This window comes from Cetorhinus maximus, chromosome 6 (genome assembly GCF_964194155.1).
Source record: "Cetorhinus maximus chromosome 6, sCetMax3.hap1.1, whole genome shotgun sequence".
Taxonomy (NCBI): Eukaryota; Metazoa; Chordata; class Chondrichthyes; order Lamniformes; family Cetorhinidae; genus Cetorhinus; species Cetorhinus maximus.
In genome coordinates, this window is record NC_135884.1 from 154,596,594 (window position 1) to 154,613,026 (window position 16,433).

At 45.3% G+C, this 16,433-nt stretch overlaps 1 protein-coding gene across 4 annotated transcripts in view; it reads right to left on the bottom strand.

Moving 5' to 3' along the window:
- Positions 1-16,433, bottom strand: part of ss18l2 (ss18, like 2) — a 45,846-nt gene that overhangs the window by 23,618 nt on the left and 5,795 nt on the right. The window lies entirely within an intron of this gene.

Genomic DNA, 16,433 nt, shown 5'->3' on the forward strand with positions numbered 1-16,433 from the left:
TACAAGCGCGGGCTGGTTGAGTACAGTCTGTACCTTGCCAGTGCGAACAGTGGCTGAGACAAAAATAAAAATACCTGGAAAAACTCAGCAGGTCTGACAGCATCTGCGGAGAGGAACACAGTTAACGTTTCGAATCTGTATGACTCTTCAACAGAACTGTTCTGTTGAAGAATCATACGGACTCGAAACGTTAACTGTGTTCCTCTCCGCAGATGCTGTCAGACCTGCTGAGTTTTTCCAGGTATTTTTATTTTTGTTTTGGATTTCCAGCATCCGCAGTTTTTTGCTTTTATCTTAGTGGCTGGGACATGCTGTTTGATATGATCTGCCAGTTTTGGGGTGCACTGCCTACATACTTGGCATCACACTGCACTGAAATTCATATACCACATTACTCATTTGTGTGATGGGCAGAACGTCTTCTTGGCTTGATGGCAGCATCCTGTTAGTGGCGAATACCACTTGTGCTGTTTCTGCATAGTAGCAGCGTGAAACAGCTAGCTTCACCTGCTGCTCGAATGTTTGAGATACCTTGCCCCTCCAGGGTAATCTGAGGTAGACTGGGCACTTTTCAGGGCCGAAAGTGACAGCCTTAGGCCCGCTCATGAGTTTGTGCCATATACAGCGGGAAATGATCCCATCAGGGTAGCCATTATCCTGCAGGATGTCTTTGATGCCCCTATTTCAGCATCAAGCTTGTAAGGTGAGCAAATGGCTCAGGCCCTATTTACAAGGTTGCCTATAAGGCCAATCGTATAGCACGTGTAAGAGTCCCCAATGTGTGCATTGACTAGTAAAGCTAGGCTGGTAGCAGACTGTGGCAGAGAAACCCCTGGCAGATTTCTCAACTAGGATGTCAAGGAAGGAGAGTTAATTTGACTGCTCCATTTCAAAGGTGAATTTGAGCACAGGATGGAGTCCATTAAGACACGCAAGGAAATTATTACATGCAGCTGTGGATTTAAATATAACAAACGTATCATCCACATATTGGAAATATATGAGGGGTAGGAGGTTAGGTGTCATTCCATCAAAGACATGTTTCTCATGGAACCTAACAAAGATGTTTGCTTGGAGGGGATCACATGGCAACACCATCTATTTGGGCACACATGGTGTCATTAAAGCTGAACTCAGTTGTTGAATGCGTAAGCTTAATGAATACTGAGTCATGCAATGGTGGTGGGTCCAGATCGCCATGCAGTGCCATGCCGCAGTGCAAATATCTATGGCTTCTTTATGTGGAACATTGGTGAATAGGCTAGCAATGTCAAATGAGGACATGGACACAGCATTGCTATCAATATACAACTCCAGCATGGTCTTCGCAAATGTGAAAGAATCCTTCACTGTGTATCGGGAAAATTTGCTCAAACCTGGTTGTAACAATTCGCCCAACCATTTGGTCAATTGATGCTGTGCAGAACCGGTCATAGATAAGATAGGGCATAAAGGGACATCACTTTTGTGTGTCTTGGGCAGCCCATACATAAGTGGACGCAGCGAGCCTCGAAGACAAACCCTGTCATATATATCACACGGCAGCTCATCACTCTTACACAAGTCCAGCAAACATTTTTTTAGCTTACGTTTGAGAAAGGCTGTCCCGGTCATATTGAGCGGCAGGTCCAATGAATATGAGTTTGGACCCGTCATTAAGAATGGTGTGCATTTTGTTGATATAGTCACACTTGTTAAGAATGACTATTCCTGTCCCTTTGTCAGGTTTACTGCTGATGTGTATGTCCAGGTTGGTCTTAAGGCCTCGCAATGCTGTAAGACATTTGCGTTGCATGTGGAAGTCAGACAGGTCAATTGGAATCGCGCATTACACGTGCTCTGGGTCAGCTCGGCACACTTTCAAGGATTCAGCGTCTTCAATGGGCAGTGGTTTGCGGTAGGATAGTTGAGATAGAGGAGTTTGAACTCAGCAAATACCTCTTCCCATTTGATTTGGGATGAAAGCACACCAAAATTGAAGCCATACGCAAGAACAAACTCCTCGCTTTCCATTCGCTGGTTCATTCCCCAGAGCAATGTCTTGACCAGAGTCATGCTGTCTGGCTTAAACATCAAACAATGCTTTGCAGTTAACTGTCAGTCACCAACTGGTGCATTCTCCATGGCAATGCCTCTACCAGTGTCCACTTACCAACCAATCAGCATGCTCTTGACATGCAGAATAAACTGTCGGTCCCTTTACATTTGGTATTCTTGGGAATTGTCCTGATGAGTTGCAGCCAAAAAGCTTTGACTAAATATTATCTTTTTTCAGCAATACTCAATTCTGCACATCAAACAACTATTGTACCTCTGTCTCAGGTATACAAATAAAGGCCAAATTTGGGATATCATCAACATAGTTCGACTTACAGGTAAGTTAAGAACAGGAAAGCAATTTAGTGAATTTCTCCAAGAGTGTATTAAACCCAAGGTTGTACCAGTTTTCATTTCCAAATGTATTGATAATGCTACAGTGAGACATCGTCCCACAATTGAGCGAACATTTATGTGAAACGAGATTGAACAGATTGATAACAGGATTACTAATTTACACCATGTCCTACACTTGGTCTGAGGTACACAAATTTCTTTCATTTTCCAATTTGATCCATTTATGCTGCTATAGAAACATAGAAATAGAAAATCGGAGCACTTGCTTCAACTGGTGATCGTACCATAAACACTCATTTGTAACACATCCACACTGTAAACTCACTTAAGTGGAAGTGGTTTGTCAATGCAATTAATGATCCCACTAAACACATAACAAACCTCTCTGACCATGTACTCTTAGAAAGCGAAGCGTCTGCTCTTGCGCATGGTTTCAACTTTGGTGTGCATCCATCCCAAATCAAGCGGGAAGAGGTATTTGCTGAGTTCAAACTCGTCTACTCCCAACTATCCCGCCACAAACCAGCATCCACTGAAGATGCTGAGTCCTTGAAAACGTGCCTAGCTGATCTAGCACATGCATATTGTACGATTCCAAATGACCTGACTTTGACATGCAACGCAAATGTCTTACAGCATTGTAATGAAATAAGACCAACCCGGACATACACATCAGTAAACCTGACAAAGGGATGGGAATAGGTATCCTTAACAAGTGCGACTATATCAACAAAATGCACACCATTCTTAATGACAGGTCCAAGTTCATATCCATTGGACCTGCTGCTCAACATGAACGGACAGCCTTGTTCGAAAGTAAACTAAAAGGACGCTTGCTAGACTTGTGTAGGAGTGAAAAGCTGCCACGTGATATATATGACAGGGTTCGTCCTCACGGCTTGCTGTGTCTGCGTATGTATAGACTGCCCAAGACACACAAAAGTGATGTCTCTTTACACCTTATCGACAGTAATGCTGTGTCCATGTGCTCATTTGACATTGCTAGCCTACTCACCAATGTTCCACTTAAGGAAGCCATTGATATTTGCGCTGCAGCCTTACATCATGATGATCTAGACCCGCCACCATTGCATGATTGAGCTTTTCAACTTGGCAACTCGTGCAGTTGAGTTCAGTTTTAATGGCACCATGTGTGCCCAAGTACATGGTGTTCCATGGGATCCCCTCTAGGCCCAGCTCTCGCAAACATCTTTGTTGGGTTCCATGAGAAACGTGTCTTTCATGGAATAACACCCAGCCTCTCACCCCTCATATATTTCCAATATGTGGATGATACGCTTGTTATATTTAAATCCACAGCTGCATGTAATAATTTCCTTGCAGGTCTTAATGGGCTCCATCCTTCACTCAGATTCACCTTTGAAATGGAGCAGTCCAATTAACTCCCTTTTCTTGACATACTAGCTGAGAAGTACAGAGGATCAGAGGGGCTTTGGTGTACATGTCCATAGATCCCTGAAGGCAGCAGCACAGGTAGATAAGGTGGTTAAGAAGGCATACGGGACACTTGCCTTTATTAGCCAAGGCATAGAATATAAGAGTAGGGAGGTTATGTTGGAGCTGTATAAAACTCTGGTTAGGCCACAGCTGGAGTGCTGTGTGCAATTCTGGTCACCACACTATAGGAAGGATGTGATTGCACTGGAGAGGGTGCAGAGGAGATTCACCAGGATGTGGCCTGGGCTGGAGCGTTTCGGCTATGAAGAGAGACTGGATAGGCTAGGGTTGTTTTCCTTAAGAGCAGAGAAGGCTGAGGGGGGACCTGATAGAGGTATACAAAATTATGAGGGGCATAGATAGGGTAGATAGGAAGAAACTTTTCCCCTTAGCAGAGGTGTCAATAAAGATGGGGCATAGGTTTAAGGTCAGAGGCAGGAGGTTTAGAGGGGATTTGAGGAAATATTTTTTCACCCAGAGGGTGGTTGGAATCTGGAACACACACTGCCTGAGGGGGTGGTAGAGGCAGGAACCCTCACAACATTTAAGAAGTATTTAGATGAGCACTTGAAGCACCATAGCATACAGGGCTACAGGCCAAGTGCTGGAAAATGGGATTAGAATAGATAGGTGCTAGATGGCTGGCACGGACACGATGGGCCGAAGGGCCTGTTTCTGTGCTGTATAACTCTGTGACTCTATAAAAAAAAAATTTGCTGGGGGTCTTCACCACGGTCTACAGCAAGCCTAGCTTCACTGGTCAATACACACTTACAGTTCCACAGGCTATAAGATTGGCCTTATCAGCAAACTCTTACACAGGGCCCTGAGCCATTTGCTCACCATGCAAGCTTGATGCTGAAATAGGCACATCAAAGGGATCCTGCCCTGATCAGATTGTTTCAAGGTGTACATTGTACAAACTCGTGAGCCGGCCCAAAACCATCATATTCAGCCCTGAAAAGTGTCCAGTCTACCTCAGATTACCCTGGAAGGACAAGCGATCTCAAAAATTTGAGCAACAGGTGAAGCTAGCTGCTTCATGATGCTACTGTGCAGTAGCAACACGAGTGGTATTCACCACTAACAGGATGCTGCTGTTAAGCCAAAAAGACATTCTGCCTATCACACAAATGAGTGATGTGGTATATGAATTTCAGTGCCAGTGTGATGCTGCTGGGTATGTAGGCCGTACGTCCCACTGACTGGCGGATCAGATCAAACAGCATGTCCCAGCGACTGTTTGTAATGGGCAGGGTACAGACCATATCCAACCAGCCCATCCTTACAAAACTCAAAACAGAGTGTCCAACATTAGATGTGATTCCACGATTGGACAACATTTACTAAATAATCCTCGGTGTACTAAGAATTACGTTGACAACTAATTTAAGATTGTCAGTTGGGCTTGTAATGTGGCGCATTTACATGTATTGGAAGCTACATATATTAATACACGGGGCCCTGTTCTTTGCAGGCAGAAAGAACATGTACACACATTGCACCTGTTTCAGCTAAACAAAATAAGTGACAGCCGTTAGCTGACTCATTCCCCAGGGCAACGCCTTGACCAGAGTCAATCCGTCCATTTTAAATTTCAAACAATGCTTGGCAGTTAACTGTCAGTCACCATCAACTGGTACATTTCCATGGCAACACCTCTACCAATCAGAGTTCACTTTCCAACCAATCAGAGTTCACTTTCCAACCAATGAGCACTCTCTTCTCACACAGTATAAATATGTTGTTTCCCCGACATTTATATTTTCTTGCAATGTCCTGCGAATTGTCCTGACGAGTGCATGATGGAAAGCTTCAACAAAAAGAACTCTTCATTTAGCAACACTTAGCTGTACATTTGTAAAGTCTCACTTTGTGAATAAATTTAAAACTGAGTAAGGATTGACTTCTGGCCTTTTCCTTCACCAACTAGCTGTAACAAGTGTAACATGTTTGGGTGTTTTAGTGTGCTTACGTTGGAGTCTGGTGAGTAAGGGAGTTTGGTTAAATGGGAAAGGAGATTTTTTTTTATTTTTCTACCTTTCCTCAGCCTCCAGTAGCTGGCTCTTACTTTGCTACAAGGGAAAAAGCTGAATGAATGCCATAGGAGCCAATAAAGCAGCGGAGAGAGAGAGCTGAGAGTTTACAGGAAAAAATCTAAAAGTGACATCGCAGGAGTGCCGTAAGTTGATTGGTTGGCAAGTATAGGCTTTTCAGGACTCGGCACAGAGGAGACAATTGGTGAAGTGACAGGTGAGTTATATTATACCATGCTGTAGGAAACACTTCATTTAAAATCAGTGCAGCTCTGCCAGGTGAAACATCGCGCAGGCACAAAGTGCCCTCAATGACATCATCTGCAGGAAGTATCACCTGCTACAAAAACTTGAGCTCCAGGTTTTGGAACACGAGTGGTGGTTGGAGTCACTGTGGTACATCCGCAAGGCTGGGGATGACATGGATGGCATGTTTAGAAAGGTGGTCACACTGCAGCTAAGAAGTACACAGGCAGAGAGGGAATGGGTGATGCCAGAGTATCTAAGAGAAACAGGCAGGCAGTGCAGGAATCCTCTGAGGTGCTCTCGCTCTCGAGCCACTTTTCCATTTTGCATGCTGGTGGGTGAGATGGTTCCTCAGGGCACTGTAGCAAGAGCCAAGTTTGTGGCACCACGAGTGACTCAGCTGCACAGGAGGGTAGGACAAAAAGTAGAAGTGCTACAATGGTAGGGGGTTCCATAGTTAGGGGAGCAGGCAGGCATTACTGCAGCCGTAGATGTGACTCCAGGATGGTGTGTTCCCTCCCTGGTGCCAGGGTCAAGGATGTCAGACCTCGGCTGCAGGACATTCTTTTGGGGGAGGGTGAACAGCCAGAGGTCACGATCCACATTGGGACCAGTGACATAGGTAGGAAAAGGGATGAGGTCCTGTAAGCAGATTTTAGGGCGTGAGGAAGGGAATTAAAAAGCAGGACCTCAAGAGCAGTTATTTCAGGATTTATCCCAGTGCCACATGCTGGTGAGAATAAGTACAGAAAGATTGAGCAGTTCAAAGAACAAAGAAAAGTACAGCACAGGAACAGGTCCTTCGGCCCTCCAAGCCTGCGCCGATCATATTGCCCTAAAACTAAAACATTTTGCACTTCCGGGGTCCATATCCTTCTATTCCCATCCTATTCATGTATTTGTCAAGCTGCCTCTTAAACATCACTATCGTACCTGCTTCCACCACCTCCTCTGGTAGCGAATTCCAGACACTCACTACCCTCTGCGTAAAAAACTTGTCCCGCACATTTCCTCTATAGTTTTCTCCTCTCACTGTAAATCTATGTCTAGTAATTGACTCTTCCACCCTGAGAAAAAGCTTCTGACTATCTACTCTGTCCATGCCACTCATAATTTTGTAAACTTCTATCAAATGCAACACGTGGCTGGAGAAATGTAGGAGGAGGGAGGGCTTTAGGTACCTGAGACATTGAGACCGGTTCTGGAGCAGGGGGAACCTGTACAAGTTGGATGGGTTACACCTTAACTAATATCCTCGCAGGGAGGTTTGCTAGTACTGTTGGGGAGGATTTAAACTGGATTGGCAGGGGGGTGGGGTCCTGAGGGGAAATTCAGAGCGGAGGAGAAAAACTGGCAGTGGGAAGTAGAGAAGTATTAACTGATAAGGAGGATATATCTCAGAGTAGCAACAAGGTAAACAGAATACTTGGAGAGATTGATAGAATTAGAGTAGGCAATAGCAAGTCATGACATGGGGTCAAAAAAAGGGGGAAAGTGAAAAAGCCTAAATCAGCGTTAATGCGCATGTATGTGAATGCATGGATTGTGGTTAATAAGATTGGTGAACTATAGGCACAGGTTGACAAGTGGAATAATGATATTATTGTTATAACAGAGACCTGGCTCAAAGAAGGGCAGGACATGGTGTTAAATATTCATGGGTACAAGGTGTTTAGGAGAGACAGGAAAGGAAGAAAAGGGTGGCAGTGTTAATTAAAGATGGCATCACAGTACTGGAGAGAGAGGATGTTCCAGAGGGGACAAGGGCGAAATCTCTGGCTAAAGGTAAGGAATGAAAAAGGTGCAATAACATTGGTCGGTATAGTATACAGACCACCAGCTAGTGGAGGGGATGCGGAGAAACAAATTTGCAAAGAAATTACAGAGAAGTGCAAGAATTATAGAGTAATCATAATGGGGAACTTCAATTATCCAAACATAGACTGGGATAGGAATAGTGCAAAGGGACAAGAGGGACGAGAGTTCCTGGAATGTGTTCAGGATAATTTTCTGCTGCAGTATGTTTCTGGTCCAACAAGAGGTCAGGCACTGTTGGGCCAGGTTCTGGGGAATGAGTTGACCCAAGTGGATCAAATATCAGTGGGGGAGCATTTAGGGGACAGTGAACAGTGACCATTGTATCATAAGGTTTAGGTTTGGCCATGGAGAAGGACAAGGAACGACCCAGAGCAGGGAGAATTAATTGGGGGAAAGCCAACTTCTATGGAATGAGAATTGAGAGAGTTTATTTTTTAATTCATTCACGGGATGTGGGCCTCGCTGGCTGGGCCAGCATTTATTGCCCATCCCTAGTTGCCCTTGAGAAGGTGGTGGTGAGCTGCCTTCTTGAACCGCTGCAGTCCATGTGGTGTAGGTACACCCACAGTGCTGTTAGGGAGGGAGTTCCAGGATTTTGACCCAGCGACAGTGAAGGAACGGCGATATATTTCCAAGTCAGGATGGGGAGTGACTCACAGGGGAACTTCCAGGTGGTGGTGTTCCCATGCGTCTGCTGCCCTTGTCCTTCTAGATGGTAGAGGTTGTGGGTTTGGAAGGTGCTGGTGTACAGTTGGAATCAAATGTTGGCAGAAAAGACACAGGCTGAACAAAGGGCCACCTTCAAAGAAAAAGTATTGCAGGAAATGTCAAAGTATATTCCCTTGAAGGGGAAAGTTAGGACAAATAAATCCAGAGCACCCTGGATGACGAAAGAAATAGAGATGAAGACGAAAAGGAAGAAGTGTATGTACAACAGATGTCAGGTAGAAAATACAATGGAGAATCAGGCTGAATATAGAAGGACCGGGGGGGAGAGAGAGAGAGAGGGGCGGCGGTGGGGAGTGAAAAACCTAAAAGAAAAGCAAGAAGATAGCATGAAAAAAAATTGGCAAATAACATAAAACGGAATCCCAAGGTCTTCTATAAACATATAACTAATATAAAGCTGGTAAAGAGTAGGGCCGATTAGGGATAAAAAAAAGAGGACCTGCATGTGGAGGTAGGAGAAATAGCAGAGATATTAAACGAGTACTTTGCATCTGTCTTTACAGAGGAAGAGGATGCTACCCAGGCTGATGCAAGAGAGAAGATAACTGGTACACCAGAAAAATTTACAACTGAGATGGTGGTGGTGTTGGAAAGGCTATCTTTACTTAAAATGGATAAGGTACCAGGACCGGATGAGATGCATCCAAAGGTGCTGCAGAAAGTGAGTGTGGAAATTAGAGAGGCGCAAGTGATAATCTTTCAGTCTTCCTTAGACACAGGGGAGGTGCCAGAGGACTGGAGAACTGTAAATGTTACACCCTTGTTCAAAAAGGGGTGCAAGGATAAAGCCGACAACTACAGGCCAGTCAGTTTGACCTCAGTGGTAGGGAAACATCTGGAAACTATATTTCGGGACAAAATCAATAGTCACTTAGACAAGTGCAAAGTAATTAAGGAAAGCCAGCATGGATTAATTAAGGGAAAATTATGTTTAATTAACTTGGGAGTTTTTTGAGGAGGTAACAGAGAAGGGTAATGCTGTAAATGTGGTGTATATGGATTTTCAAAAGGCATTTGATACAGTGCCACACAACAGACTTGTGAGCAAAATTCTAGCTCATGGAATAAAAGGGAAAGTAGGCACTTGGATAAGCAATTGGCTGAGTGACAGAGAGTAGTGATAAATGGTTGTTTTTCAGATTGGGAGAAGATTTATAGTGGAGTTCCCCAGGGGGTCAGTGTTGGGGCCCTTGCTCTTCCTGATATATATTAATGATCTGGACTGTGGTATTTAGGGCATGATTTCAAAATTTGCAGATTGGAAACGTTGTCAACTGTGATGAGGGTAGTCTTGAACTTCAAAAGGACATAGATATGTTAGTGGATTGAGCACAAGTGGCAGGTGAAGTTCAATGCAGAGAAGCGCAAGGTGATTCATTTTGGCAGGAAAAATATGGAGGCACAGATAAAATAAAGGGAGAAACTCTAAAGGGGGTGCAGGATCAGAGGGACCTTGGTGTATATGTATATAGGTTATTGAAGATGGCAGAGCATGTTGAGTGGGCGGTTAATAAAGCACATTATTAATATTAATATATAATAATTACATATTAATCTTAGGCTATATTAATAGGAGCATTGAGTACAAGAGTTAGGAGGTCATGTTGAACTTGTATAAGACACTAGTCAGGCCTGATCTGGATCACTGCATCCAGTTCAGGACACCATACTTGAGGAAGGATGTGAAGGCATTGGAGAGAGTACAGAGGAGATTCACAAGAATGATTCCAGGGATGAAGAACTGTAGCTATGATTTTATTTATTTATTTTTATTCATTTATTCATTGTTTCATCCCCTTTTTATCCCATTTTCGATCTTTTCTTCCCCACCATCACCCCCTCCCCCTGCCCCACTCCCAAAAGGGCCATCTCTTACTTGTTCATGTTATTCTTTCCAGAGTGCTGACCCTCGTTCTGCTATTATCACGTTCTGCTTTTTTACCTTTGCCACTATCAGCACCTTTTTTTAGCCCTTCCCACTACCATTAACACTCCCTTTGTCCTTTTGTTCGTGACATCTTCGTTAACCTCGCCTTTACCCCCCAGCCATTTCTGGCCTATCCAGCTTCACCTGCTCCACCCCTCCCCCTTAAACAGTATAAATTTCATCACATTTCTACTTCTCTTTAGCTCTGAAGAAGAGTCATACGGACTCAAAACGTCAATTCTGTTTCTCTCTCCACAGATGCTGTCAGACCTGCTGAGTTTTTCCAGCATTTTCTGTTTTTATTTCAAAGAGAGACACTCGTGGGTTAGCACGTCTCCTAAGGACCTCCCTTGGTCAAGTTTCTGCCTCCGGCTGCATCTCCAGGCCCCTTCACGCACGCCGGAAAGTGCTGGCCACCACTTGATGGCATCATGGCTGTCCAAAACCACACCCACCTCCGGCCCACTCCACTTGACCAATTGGCGGTAGCTTTGGCCACTGGCCTGCATGCTGTTCTGTCAGCTCAAGACACAGTTATTTCCCTAACTCACATTGCAAGTCTGCACTGTTAGCTTGAACCATGAGGGACACTGATCCAAAACTGAATAAAGACATTGCAAAGGGCTGTGAGCACCTCCACCAGTGACTGCACCATGGCCACCTTTTGCAAGGGGATTCTACAACTTGCCCAATCGGCCAATTGTTCTGCAGCCCCTTAAAACACACATTAAATTGCAGTCTGTGCCTGAGGGGTGAAAGGTTCTGGAGCATTTGGGTGGCTATCGTGCTTTTGCATTGCTTGAGTGACAGAAATGCTTCAGAGACCCAACTCCAAGTCAGTGTCAATGGAGCTGCTGCTGAACGGTCTCAGCTGTGGAAGAACACCCACTTTAGACAGGCTTTTCCAAGCACATGCCCACTTCTCTCACTCTTCCCCCCCCAACCCCCAGCATGTGCTTGTGCACTTACATCAGTTTTTGCTGCCTTGCCCCAGCACCACACTGAAAACTAGCTGGGAAAAAGCAACTTGCCTGTGCCCCCCGCCCCCTCGAATGTGCGCAGCTTCATCCTTAATGTCCGACGGGCGATCCTCACGAGTGCTGAGCAAGGTTGCGTACACTCACCTCCGAATTCCCCTCAAAGTTCAGGTCGCCAGGTACATGCCTTTTAAAGGCAGTGGTGAAGCCGCCATTCTGAAGTCAGGCTGACGTGGGCGGTGAATTTGACGTGGGGGGAGGATTCTGGCATGCAGACACAATGATGAGATGCAAATACAATAAAATGAAGTTCCCCATGTTGGACAGTGGAGAACACAGCCCACCATTTATGGGCGGAGCGGACGACTGCAAACAGATTTCACGAGGTGGGTAAAGCTGATTTTTGGCCTTCTCGTCTTATTGTCCGCTCTGGCCGTCAAACACACCCACTGCCAACGGAAGCAAACAATTCCAGCCCACCAGGATTATATCCACTCAGAGCTGGCAACCTTAATGGTAGTTGCTGATTGGTAAGCAGGAGCTGGGTTGATATCAGCCCCCCCACAGACCCCCACCCGCTCTTTCTTCCACCCACCATCACCCTGGCCAAACCCTGGAATACTAATAGAGAACAACTAGGCCAACAGAGACTGGAGCTCAACATGGGAATTCCTCCATACCTTTGTTTTCTCCAGCCCTACAATCCTCCAAGGTTTCTGCGCTCCTCCAATTCTGGCATCTCACGCAACTCTGACTTTAAACACTCCACCAATGGCAGCCATGTCTTCAGTTCCTTAGGCTCTAAGCACTGGAATCCTTTCCAGAAACCTGTCTGCTTCTCTCTCCTTCTTTAGGGCATTGCTTGAAACTTACCATTTGACCAGCTTGCCTTAATACAGCTAGGTGTAAAATTTGATTTGATAATGTCCTTGTGCAGCACATTGGGAAGTTTTACCATCTTAAAAGTGCGATGTAAATGCAAGCTGTTGTTGGGCAGCGTCATGTTCTCAGTCAGATGTTAGATTGAGGCCACGTTCTGCTTGTTCAGACAGATGTTGAAGAATGGCACCCTTGTGGTTCTGGGATTGGATTATGTCCCCAGGGTTTGAATCCCAAATCTGCTGCAAATAGCAGTGATCGGGACATGAGACATGGAACCAGGAATTTGAGTCTGTAAACAGTTGGGGGCAGCACGATGGGTCTAAAAGAATGATATGGTGCACTCTCTCCTGCCCACCTGCACAACCTATACAGGTCAGTCCATATCTCTCTCTCACCATCTCTCCCTCTCTTCTCACCTTTTCACAGACCACTGACCAGGTGATATTCACCACCAAGTGTTATGCATGGAGCGCTGGTGAGGGGGTGAGGTACAGGAAGGAAATACGAGGCTGCAGAACCCAGGCACCAGCACCATGAGCAGGAAGGATATTGGAGGGAAATTGATTTAATAAACCTGCCAGACTGGAATGAGGAGTGAATTCATTGTGCAACATCAAACTCGTGTTCTGGGATCATGTTACAGTTGAGTCCAGACACATCCAGAACAAAGCTCTTACTGTCAGCGTCAGATATTAGCCTTACTTGGGAACACTGTGCAAGCTCCCACATTCACCATGTCCCACAATCATTTAATCTGAAAATTCAAACCACTGTTAAATTTTGGTTAGATACAGAGTAAAGCTCCCTCTACACTGTCCCCATCAAACACTCCCAGGACAGGTACAGCACGGGGTTAGATACAGAGTAAAGCTCCCTCTACACTGTCCCCATCAAACACTCCCAGGACAGGTGCAGAACAGGGTTAGATACAGAGTAAAGCTCCCTCTACACTGTCCCCATCAAACACTCCCAGGGCAGGTACAGCACAGGGTTAGATACAGAGTAAAGCTCCCTCTACACTGTCCCCATCAAACACTCCCAGGACAGGTACAGCACGGGGTTAGATACAGAGTAAAGCTCCCTCTACACTGTCCCCATCAAACACTCGCAGGACAGGTACAGCACGGGGTTAGATACAGAGTAAAGCTCCCTCTACACTGTCCCCATCAAACACTCCTAGGACAAGTACAACAGAGTAAAACTCTCTCGACACCGTCCCCATCAAATTCTCCCAGGGCAAGGGGGTCAATATCCTGGGGGTTACCATTGACCAGAAACTGAACTGGACTAGCCATATAGACACTATGGTTACAAGAGCAGGTCAGAGGTTAGGAATCCTGCAACGAGCAACTCACCTCCTGAGTCCCCAAAGCCTGTCCACCATCTACAAGGCACAAGTCAGGAGTGTGATGGAATACCTCCCACTTGCCTGGATGAGTGCAGCTCCCACAACACTTGTGAAGCTTGACACCATCCAGGACAAAGCAGCCCGCTTGATTGGCACCACATCCACAAACATTCACTCCCTCCACCACTGACGCACAGTAGCAGCAGTGTGTACCATCTACAAGATGCACTGCAGCAATTCACCAAGGCTCCTTCGACAGCGCCTTCCAAACCCACGACTACTACCATCTAGAAGGACAAGGGCAGCAGACAGATGGGAACTCCACCAGCTGGAAATTCCCCTCCAAGTCACCCACCATCCTGACTTGGAAATATATCGCCGTTCCTTCACTGTCGCTGGGTCAAAATCCTGGAACTCCCTTCCTAACAGCACTGTGGGTGTACCTACACCACATGGACTGCAGCAGTTCAAGAAGGCAGCTCACCACCACCTTCTCAAAGGAAACTAGGGAGGGCAATAAATGCCGGCCCAGCCAGTGAAGCTAACATCCCGTGAACTAATAAAGCAAAAGGCACAGCACAAGGCTCGGTACAAAGTAAAGCTTCAGCTGTACCAATGATCGCACTAAGCCATAACTGCCAATGACATTAGCAAGGAGCAGCATATAGATGTGGACAAAGTGACATTATTTGGGTACCTTTGGAAGCGATAATGCTGGGACAGAGAGAGAAGCTGTTGCTAGAGTTACCCTATATCTCCATTCCTATTTTCTTAGCACAGTCCGTGTGATACTGGCTCTCCCAGACTGGAGAGGGTGGCTGCAGAGAGGAGAGCTTAAGGATGACACACCAGATTCACACTGACAGAGGATATCATTCCTGCCTTTAGCCAGGGTGGTCTTCATGAGCAGAAGGAAAGTTAAGAGTTTGAAAGAGGGACATTTGGCTCATGTGGGCATTGACTGGGAAACAGGAACCCAAGGGAGCAAGGGAGCCTTAGAGAACAAATGAAGGTTAATAAGCAAGGCCATCATTAAACAGATCAAATGGGCTCTGGAGGAGGGCATACAGAGGTGATGACAGGGATGGAAAGTATCAAGCTGGGAGGAATATTAAAACAGGAAGTGCATCTCATTGAAGTGGTGTGTTCTACCAGAACAGGACAGGAGGAGAAAAATTGTAAAGTGATGGGAGCTCACAGTTAGGGTGAGGTGGGAGGTGAGAGACAACAAGGAAGAGGAGATTAGTATCAGAACGGTTCAGTGGGTTGCATTCTCATCTCTGAGGAAGAAGGTTGTAGTTTCAAACCGCACTACAGAGACTTGAGCACATAATCTAGGCTGACATTCCAATACAGCACTGAGGGAGTCCAGCACTGTTGGAGGTGCTGTCTTTTAGACTAGATGTTAAACTGAGGCCCATCAGTCCTCTCAGGTGAACGTAAAAGGTTCCACGACCACTATTTCAAATAGCATCTATGGGGTTCTCCCTAGTGTCTTGGTCAATCTTATCCCTCAACCAACATCACTAAAACAGATTATCCGGTCATTAATGCATTGCTGTTTGTGGGAGTTTGCTGTGCACAAATTGGCTGCTGTGTTTCCAACATTACAACTACGCTTCAAAAGGGCTTCATTAGCTGTAAAGCTCTTTGAAACATCTTGAGATTGTGCAAGGTGCTATATAAATGCAAGTCTTACTTTCTTTCAGCCTTAAAGCCAATGCTATTCACATTTGGTGCTGGAGGTATGGGTGGAGAGTCGGTATCAATTAGAATTAAGAGGCATTTCTGTTCTGGAACGGTGAGATTTGAGGTAAAATTCCCATCAACCATCCCAGTAACATGCCTCCACCCAACTTTGGAACACCATCCCCGATTGACCCACCATTCTGTGCCTTTCTCAATCTGCCAGTTTAGTAAACCATGGTGGTTTTCTGCTGTGTTCAGTCAGGCCACATTAATTTTATGCCAATCCTTAAGCAAAAAAAGACATGAATCCCTTTAGTTTAAAGTGCATTCTTACTCTGGATCCGCGAGGCATAAGAACTGTGATTGTTTGTAGTTTGCTGAATGAATAGTGGATCTGTGACAAAGGCTTGTAAATTATCCAACTTTATCTGCATTTTAAAGATGCTATGATTTGGGTTTGAATTGTCTCATTAAAAGATCAAACTCTATCCTTTGATCAAATGATATATCCTTTGATGGCAAGGCCTTGGAGGATGCAGAGGAGATTTACTAGAATGGTACAAGTGATGAGGGACTCGGGCTACAGGGAGAGTTTGGAATAGCTGGATTTGCTCAGAACAGAGGAGGTTAAGCGGAGATTTAATAGAGCTGTTCAAAAAGTATGATAGGTTTTGATAGAGTAAATAAGGAGAAGCTATTACCAGTGACAGGAGGGTTGGTAACCAGAGGACACAGATTTAAGATAATTGGCAAAAGAACCAGAGGGAGGATGAGGAGACTTTTTTAACTACACCAAATTGTGGTGATCTGGATTTCAATACCTGAAAAGGTAGCAGAAGCTGATTTGGTAGTAACTTTCAAAGGGGAATGGGGTAAATACTTTGTAAGGAAAAATGTGCAGGAGGGGGAAAAGAGCAGGGGAGTGGGAC